Raw genomic sequence first — 9,016 nt, 5'->3', positions numbered from 1 at the left:
TTTTATGTAATAATTACAAGGCATCAGCAAAGCAAAGGGCAAGATGGGGTACAGAATTCGGTTCTATAGTCCCATTTGATATCAATTCTGCACTACCTATCTTCCTGTGTCCCTATGGCCAGACTTTAGGGTTTTGGATGTTTTATCATTATTCTTTCTTAAGTAGAAACCTTAGATACCGGAGGATAGGCAGGGAGAAAAACGGCATGGTTATCAGTCAAACCTCAAATTCAATATGTTCATAATAGAGGAGGGAGTCTATTTGACATTGTCATTTCTGAATTCTACATTCTTGACCTAGTTGGGCAGATTCTATGTTAACATTCCAACTAACCACCTGGATGTAGGAGCCACAAAAAGTATATATATACATCTGCCACCAAAATGATATAAAATTGATGAAGCTAAGAAGTGCATTCTGCCAGGAACCGGATATAGACATTTCCTGAGAGACACAGCTAGAATATGTGAAATACAGAGGTAAATGATAGTGACAAACTCATGAACTGAATGAAAATGGACTTCTTGTGGTAAATGTTGGGAAATGATTACAAGATCTGAATGGGGCTTTAATCCCCACAAGGACAATGCCAATGAATGAAACCTTTCTGGTACTAAATCAATATTCAAAGACTGCACATGGACAGACCAATGGCTTCAACTGCATATGAAGCGGAAGATGGCCTTCGTGAGCACCAATGAAAGAAGAGGCCCTTGATCCTCCCTAGGTTTGATTCCCAGTTCAACGGAATGTAAAGAGACAGTAAGATGGCTTATAGAAAAAGGGGAAGGGGACAGGTTAGGGCTCTTATGGACAGGAAACTGGGTAAGGAAATTGCATTTGAAATGTAATTAAAGATGTATCCAATTAAAAAAGCATTAAAAATTCCTAAAAAAATGATAGAAGTAAAAGAAAAGAAAACTATCAATGAATCATACATATTGATGCAGAAATCTAAAGGGTATGTATCAGGGAATGGTAATCAGAGTAATACAGGTGGAAAGACTGAGATGACGATGTATTAACTAGATGCACATCTCTGTCCCAAATATCAGTGTCAGAAACAAAGGGCAGTATAGGAATCCAAATCAAGGTGAAGTTTACATTGAGCTGAGGATACAATTCTTGTCATCCCTCCTTCCTTAGGACCTTTTTATCCTGGGCAAAAAGAATGAAAGCCATGAGCTATCAGAAAAACAACTGTACACTTCCTAATACCTGACTTTTGGAATAAAGAAATTAATGATAAAAAATCTCTGACTTCCAGGAACCATAACAAGCAAGGAAATCCAGATGTTACTGAGAGGGTCCCACCTTCTGAATCCCATATGTGGAAGGCTCAGATCAAGTCTATGTGTTCAGTGAACCCTCACAACCCCTACACAGCACTCACTGTGCTTTTCCATGTACCATATATTTTTCGTTTTTTAAACTAAAACCCTAGGCCAACTTCCTTCTCCCCATTTCTGATATCTACATTCTATTTGTTCTCCCTCCCAAATAGCTGTTTACACTGAAATAAAGGCCTATTAATAAAATCTAGAGGTACTGAATGAATGTCTGAGAGGAAGTTGCAGTCAGGAAAACACTAGTGACATCACAGGAGAAGCTAGGGCTCTCCAGTATACAAGAGATTATTCAGGGATGGCCTAATGATCATGTCACTGAGAACTGGCATGGCCTACCTCCTAAAGAGCTTTCTTTATATCGACCAGATTCTAGGGTGATGTTCCAGGTGTGTCCTTTGACACAGTGGAAAACTTTATGTAGAACATCTCTCTAAAGCTAGAGAGTTCTCTTTGCTTTATTAGTGGTTACATGCTCTGAATGAAGAAAGCTATAAAGGGTATGGCATGTGTAGAAAATATCTAGGAACATGGGACGTAGGAGATTCTTCTGTATTATAATTTTATTCCCATTTCCATTCCTGTGACAAACAGTTCAATTTCCTAAGTTCTATCTGTTTCCCAAAGGCCTTTGTTTCCCTACAGATATTTAATTGAGTGGATTTTGAATTTCATTTTCTAATTGTTCATTCCTTGATAGCGGACTTTATAGATATTCCTGAATGTGTCCTCAAAAATTCCGTTTTGCAATTCTAGTTTTTTGCAATGATTTTTGCAAAAAAGCTGGCCAAGCTAAAAAGTGAATGTAATAGTGTAAATATTGTGTACCTACTTCAAATGATAAACTCCCAAATTTTTATTTTATGCAAAAATTACCTGATATCAGTAAATCAAAGGGCAGCATGGACTATACAATGCGGTTATGTAGTCCCATTAGATATCATTTCAGTAATATCTACCTTCCTGTGTTCCAAGGGTGAGACTTCAAGCTTTTGGATGTTTTACCATGATTCTTTCTTCCAGCCATACTAAAGATACAGGATGATGGGAAGGGAGAGGAATGGCTTGAGGTCCAGTAAAAGCTAAACTTCAATAGGCACATAAGACCAGGATTGATATTGTCATTTGTGGATTCTCCATTCTTGACCTAGGACCTCAGAATCCATGTTAAAATTTCAACTAAATTCATAGATGTATAAGCCACCAAATATATATATATATATATATATATATATATATATATATATATATGTATATATATATATAATATAGATAAATCGATATAGAGATAGAGAAGAGATAGAGCTAGAGACAGAGACAGAGACAGAGACAGAGATAGATAGATAGATAGATAGATAGATAGATAGATAGATAGATAGATATATAGATCAGACACCAAAACTAGATACGATTAAGGTTAATAAAGCTAAGAAGTGCATGCTGCCAGTAACAGGTTATATATCTTCCCTGAGAGTCACAGCTAGAGCATGTCAATTACAGAAGTGAATGCTAGTGGCAAACCAGAGAAGTGTAACGGACCTCTTGTTGTTAAATTTTTAGAAAGGATTACAAGAGCTGAAGACATTATCAACCCCATCAGAAGAATAATGCGAATGAACAAGAACCTTCTGGTACTATAAAGATATTCAAAGACTGTACATGGACAGACCTATTGCTCCAACTGCATGTGTGGCAGAGGATGGCATTGTTGGACACCAAAGGAAGGAGAGGCCCTTGGTTCTCCATAGGTTTGACTCCCAGTTCAAGGAAATTTCAACGGGTAGTAAGGGTGGTTTAAGTGTAAAGGAAAGGAAACATTTAGGTCTCTTACGGAGAGGAAACTGGGAATGGAAATAACATTTAAATATAGATATAGAAATATCCAAAAAGTATTAAAATTAGCTTAAAATTTAAAAAAAAATGAAAGAAATAAAAGTAAATAAAACTGCAAGGTAATCAGACATATTGATTCATAAATCTAGAGGGACACTGTCAGGGAATGGTAGTCAGCATAACACTAGTGGAAAGACTGAGATGATGAACTCTCAACTAGAAGTATTTCTCTCTCCCAGATATCTGTGTCAGACACAAACTGCGATGTAGGAATCAAAAACATGGAGGAGTTTACTGTTCGCTGAGGATACAATACTTGTCTTTCCCTCTTTCCTTGGTACTTTTTCCTTCTGGGAGAAAAAATAAAACCCATGCACTCTCAGAAAGAAAAAACAAAAACAAAAACAAAAAAAAAAACAAACAAAAAAAAAACTGTACCCGTCCCAACACCTGGCTTTTGTAATAATGAAATTAATGATAATAAAATCTCTGACTTCCAGGAACCATAACAAACAAGGAAATCCAGATGCTACTAAAAGGCTACCACTTCCTCAATCCCATATGTGAAAGGCTCAAATCAAGGTTGTGTGTTCAGTGAACCCTCACAAACCCTGCTCAGCACTCACTGCGCTTTCCCATGTATTTCCCAAATATTTCCACATATTTCTTCATTTTTTAAAACTGAAACAGAAGGCCAACATTCTTCTACTCATTTTGTTCTGTACATCGTCTTTGTTCTCTTTCCCAAATGGCTGTTTGCACTGAAATAGAGGCCATTTAGTAATCCCTAGAGGTACTGCGGGAATATATGTTATGCATTTTTTTTGTGACATCAAAAAAGCTAGGGCTCTCCAGGGTACAAGATATTTTTCAGGGAGGGCCAAATGATGATGTCACTTAGAACTGCCATGACCTACCTGCTAAACAGCTTTCTTTACATTCACCAGGTTCGAGTTTGCCTTTTCCAGGAATGTCTACTGTGACACAGTGGTAACATTTATGTACTACACCTCTCTACAGCTGGAAACTTCTCTTGCTTCATCAGTGGTTACAGGATCTACATGGAGAAAGTCAGTTACGGGCTTGTATTGAGTAGAAAAGATCTAGAAACATGGGATGTAGGAGATTCTTCTGGATAATAATTCTATTCCCAGGTCCATTCCTGTGACAAACAGTTCAATTTCCTAGGTTTTCCCTGTTTCCCACAGGCTATTTTTTCTCTACAGATGTTTAATTGAGTGAATTTTTTATTTCATTTTCTAATTGTTCATTCCTTGAAAGGGGACTTTATAGATTTTCCTGAATGTGTACTCAAATATACTGTTTTCAAATTCCAGGTTTTGGCAATGATTTTGGAAACAAACATGGCCAAACTATGAAGTGAATTTAACAGTGTAAATATTGTGTACCTACTTAAAATGATAAACTCCCAAATTTTTATTTTATGCAAAAAAATAACTGCCTGAGTAAATCAAAGGACAGCGTGGACTATGTAGTCCCATTAGATATAATTTCTGTAAAATCTACCTTCCCTTGTTCCAAGGGTGAGATTTCAGGATTTGGATGTTTTAAGATGATTCTTTCTTCAGGCCAAAGATAAGATACAGGGGGATTGCCAGGGAGGGAAGAATTTGAATTCCAATGAAACCTCAACTTTATTAGTATCATAAGAACAGGAGCGAGTCTATTTGGCATTGCCATTTGTGTATTCTACATTCTTGATATACCTGCTCAGAGTCCATGTTAAATTCCATCTAATCTCATAGCTGTAGGAAAAGTGGAATAAATGACAATAAACATAAGTGGTTGGGGGTGAACTTGGGTATCCCCAGAAAAGTCACAGGTGCCAGGTATGCAAGAGGTTCTGATAAACCTAATTGGATGATGGTAGTTGAAATACCAAGCAGCAAAGAGATAGAACCACTAGAGTCTGCCTCCTGTAGCTAGACATAATCAGCCACCAAAACTAGATAAGATTGATGATCTTAAGAAGCACATTCTGTCAGGTACCAGATATAGATCTTTCCTAAGGGACACACCAAGAGCATGTCAAATACAGAAGTGAATGTGTTGTTGCAAAAATATAAAAATAAAAAAATTGTCTTATATTCCGCTATCTCTGGCACTGTAGTTTCCCAAGTCTCTGCTAAATATCTTGGTTGAATACATCCCCACTCCTCAGCTGCCCAGTGTCTCATAGTCCCACACATGATCTTACACTCAAAACCTCACATGAAAGAACACACAACACAATAAACTTTGATACAATTGATAAGATTTAATACCCTACTTAAGCATACAAAACCTGGTACCATCCATACCTTAGGAACATTAATTCCAACCAGTAAATACCCAGAGCAGAATCCTAACCTCACCTGCCATGGCTTCTCACCTCTCCTCCTGTCTCTCCTTTTTCCTCTAGTCTCTTCTATTTCCTTCAAACTTCTTTCCTGCCCATCCTTCCTTTTCCTCCAATGATAGGCCTCCTTCTATCCTGTACCTGCCCCTCACCTGTACTTCACAAATTTAATGGGAAAGTGGTTCTGGGGAATTCACCTGAGTTCTGAGTACAGGACAAGGCAGCTGTCCTTGAAGCAGTGGATCAGGATCAAAATACAGATAACTTCACTGTAAACAACGTTTCTCCCTTTTTGTCCAGTTAAACAGACTTGTCATTTATATATCAATTGAGTAAGATAATTACCGTTCTGCAATTTATAAAGCATTTGATATACTCAACACCCAGTCCAAAACTATACCAGTTAGAAAGTACATTTAGTTTTTCATTCCAGCTTCATCAAGGCTTAAAATCTATATTATGTCTTGGCTAGCTTGTATACTATCTGATAACTATCCAATAAAATATGTATAGTCAGAGTTATACAGCCTGATAAACAATGAGACTATAATCAGTATCCAACCCTGTCAGAAATCTGAGAATGACCAAATATCTATACACATAGGAAGCCTAAGAGGACTTCTAGAACTGAGAGGTTGTAGAGACAAATCTCCACTAGCACAATCCCCTGTTAGCAACAGGTGAGTTTAAGTCTTCAGCCTTCTGACACAAGATCAACTGACAGCCTACTGAAATGTAGACTCGGAAGGGCTCACTATCCTGTATTGGCAGGGTTTATCAGTCAAATCCTCTGGATAATTTGTCCTTTTCTGGATAGTATTAATCTGCAGATGAAACAGGCAATTTTTCCAGTGACTGCCTAGCCACAAAGTATTGCCTCACTTGGAGGTAGAGATGTTCAAATTCATCATTAAATCTGCCAAAGGGGAACAGTTAGGAGAAGATAAGTAAAAACAAAAGATAAGTAATAACTTTAAATCTCAAATTTTGTGGATTTCTGACATTTTTGAAAAGCATCTATCTATCTAAGACAATCTGGACTGTTGTCTTTATATATTAATTTTGTTTTGATAGTACTCTTACAAAGTCAGAGCCATGACTTCGCTATTTGAATCTTAACTCACAGGTGTAAGCACCTCAGAAGTCTGTAATGAAAACAATAATAGGACTGTCTTTTGTAATTTTAAATTTTTCTGTCCAATAATTTCTATACCTAAACAAAGAAAAGATTAAGCTTAGTTACCAAAGACGATTATGACTGTATAACTCAATCTAGCTTATTACTCCTTGCTAAATTTCAACCAATTTTTCAATTCTTCATAAAAAATAACTTTAGAATAAACACTTCCAGCCCCACCCCAAATATTCCAGGGAAATGAGTTGTACATAGGCGTTGAGATATCCTTAGGGGTAGGGGGTAGGAAGAATGAAGCAAATGCAATAGCCGATATGTCCTGACTGGTCCCAGCTGAAAGTCATTGAGACCAGGATTCCAAGTAGTAACAGTCTGCAAAACACAACTCTCAAGACAAAGGTTTAGAATCGAGATATCTTTTTGTTTGATTCTCCTGAATATATTTTTCAGGCGGTCTACCACTATCAAACCTGATCAGTATGACTCTGTGAGGTTTCCAGAATCCTAAGCAAAATTTTTAAAAACACAAGGACAAAATCTTTCTCCCAAAATAATCTGTTACTTAATCTGAAACAAGAGAAGCTTGTATCTTACACTCCCTCCCAGAGTAATAATATAAGCATAAAACTCAAATTCACACCCATCATAAAGATTTTTAAAAAATTTTTAAACAATTTTCAAAAAAGGAATTTATGTAAAAATGATTCTGATATAAATCCGTTCTTGGTGATATCAGGAAATAAACCCAAAATTCCCATGGAGCCCATGTTAAGAGAATTTGAGCTTGCTATTGTCGTAAATATCAAAAGTAACTGAAAACCATAGCTAGACATCATCAACGAGCCATATAGTGGGGTAATTCATACCTTCTATCAATTCTAATATCAATAAGGAACACTTTAAACCAGGACTTTTGCCCAAAATATCTCAATCTGTTAAGCTCTCTAACTGGAAGCCACAGATTTTTCTTTACCCTTAATAACTTCTACAATATATGTCTGCATTCACTTTCCCTGGTGTTACAGACATTTCATCACAACTCTCTACTTGGTAGTGCCTAATTTTTTCCCTAAGTTCTGAGCAGTAGATGAAAATCCCCACCTAATTCAGGTAATCTCTCTACTCTCTTCTTTCTAAAAACAAACTTAATCACTTGTTAATAATACCTGAAAAGAAGAAATACCTTGTGTAACTAGGATTTCTACCCAAAATTCCCATGTGGAGCCCATGTTAAAAAGAAAATGAGTATCCTGAAAGACATTCTAAACAACTTTATTTAAAAAGCAGCTTTAATATCTTAACTCTCTGAGCTGCCATTACTTATTACACAGAATGGTACCAACATCTTGTCAGCCCAGGATGTTTCCCCATTTCTTTGTTTGATTTTCTGCTCTTAAGTTATCAAGAATTAATAGGGCACCAGAGTCCTCTTACTTAAAAAATAAAAATTTTATTTTTATGATTACTAGTGGATTCTTGCCCATCACCTTGGTTTGCCATCTGTTGTTGTAAAAAGAAAAAAGAAAAAAGAAAACTTGTTTTTTTACCCTGCTATCACTAGCACCGGAGTGTCCCAATATATCTGGTACATATCTTGGTGAAAACACATCCCTACTCCCTGTCCGTCCAGTTTCCCTTGCCGCCACACACTTTTCTATATTCAAACTCTCACATAGAAGAACACATAACACAATCATTTTGACCCAATTGATAAGATATAATTGCCCACTTAAATATACAAAGCACTTTACCATCCATCCCTTAGGAATATTAATAACAACCTGTAAATACACAGAGCATAATAGTAACCTCACCTGCCATGGCTTCTCACCTTCTCTTCCTATATCTCCTTTTTCCTCTAGTCTCCTCCTCCTCCTTCAAACATCTCTCTCACCCATCCTTCCTTCTCCTTCAATGGCAGGCCTCCTTCTATCCTGTACCTGACCTTCACCTGTACTTCACAAATTCAATGGGAGGTGGTTCTGGAGAAGTCACCTGAGTTCTGAGTACATGAGTAGGCAGCTGTCATTAGGGTAGTGGAATTAGCATCAAAATACAGATAACTTCATGGCAAACCACAACAAGTAGCTTTGATATTCTAGAGATATCTTTAAATCCATGTAAAATTGCAAATGTGATCAGGTTCTAGTTTCTTCTTGTCCTTGATGCTGAGAAAAGTGATACCCAATAGTGTATGAGAACAAATATTACATAGTACAGGTAAAGAAAACAAATTACTCCCAAGGCCAGCGTAACTTCATAAGTAAGCAATTTGAATTTAGAGAGGAATGGTTTAATATTGTATTATTTATCTTTAAATATACTCTAATAAGAATCTTTTA

Source organism: Rattus norvegicus, chromosome Y (genome assembly GCF_021556685.1).
Source record: "Rattus norvegicus strain SHRSP/BbbUtx chromosome Y, alternate assembly SHRSP_T2T, whole genome shotgun sequence".
In the NCBI taxonomy this organism is placed as follows: Eukaryota; Metazoa; Chordata; class Mammalia; order Rodentia; family Muridae; genus Rattus; species Rattus norvegicus.
Note: the sequence above shows the minus strand (reverse complement) of the source record.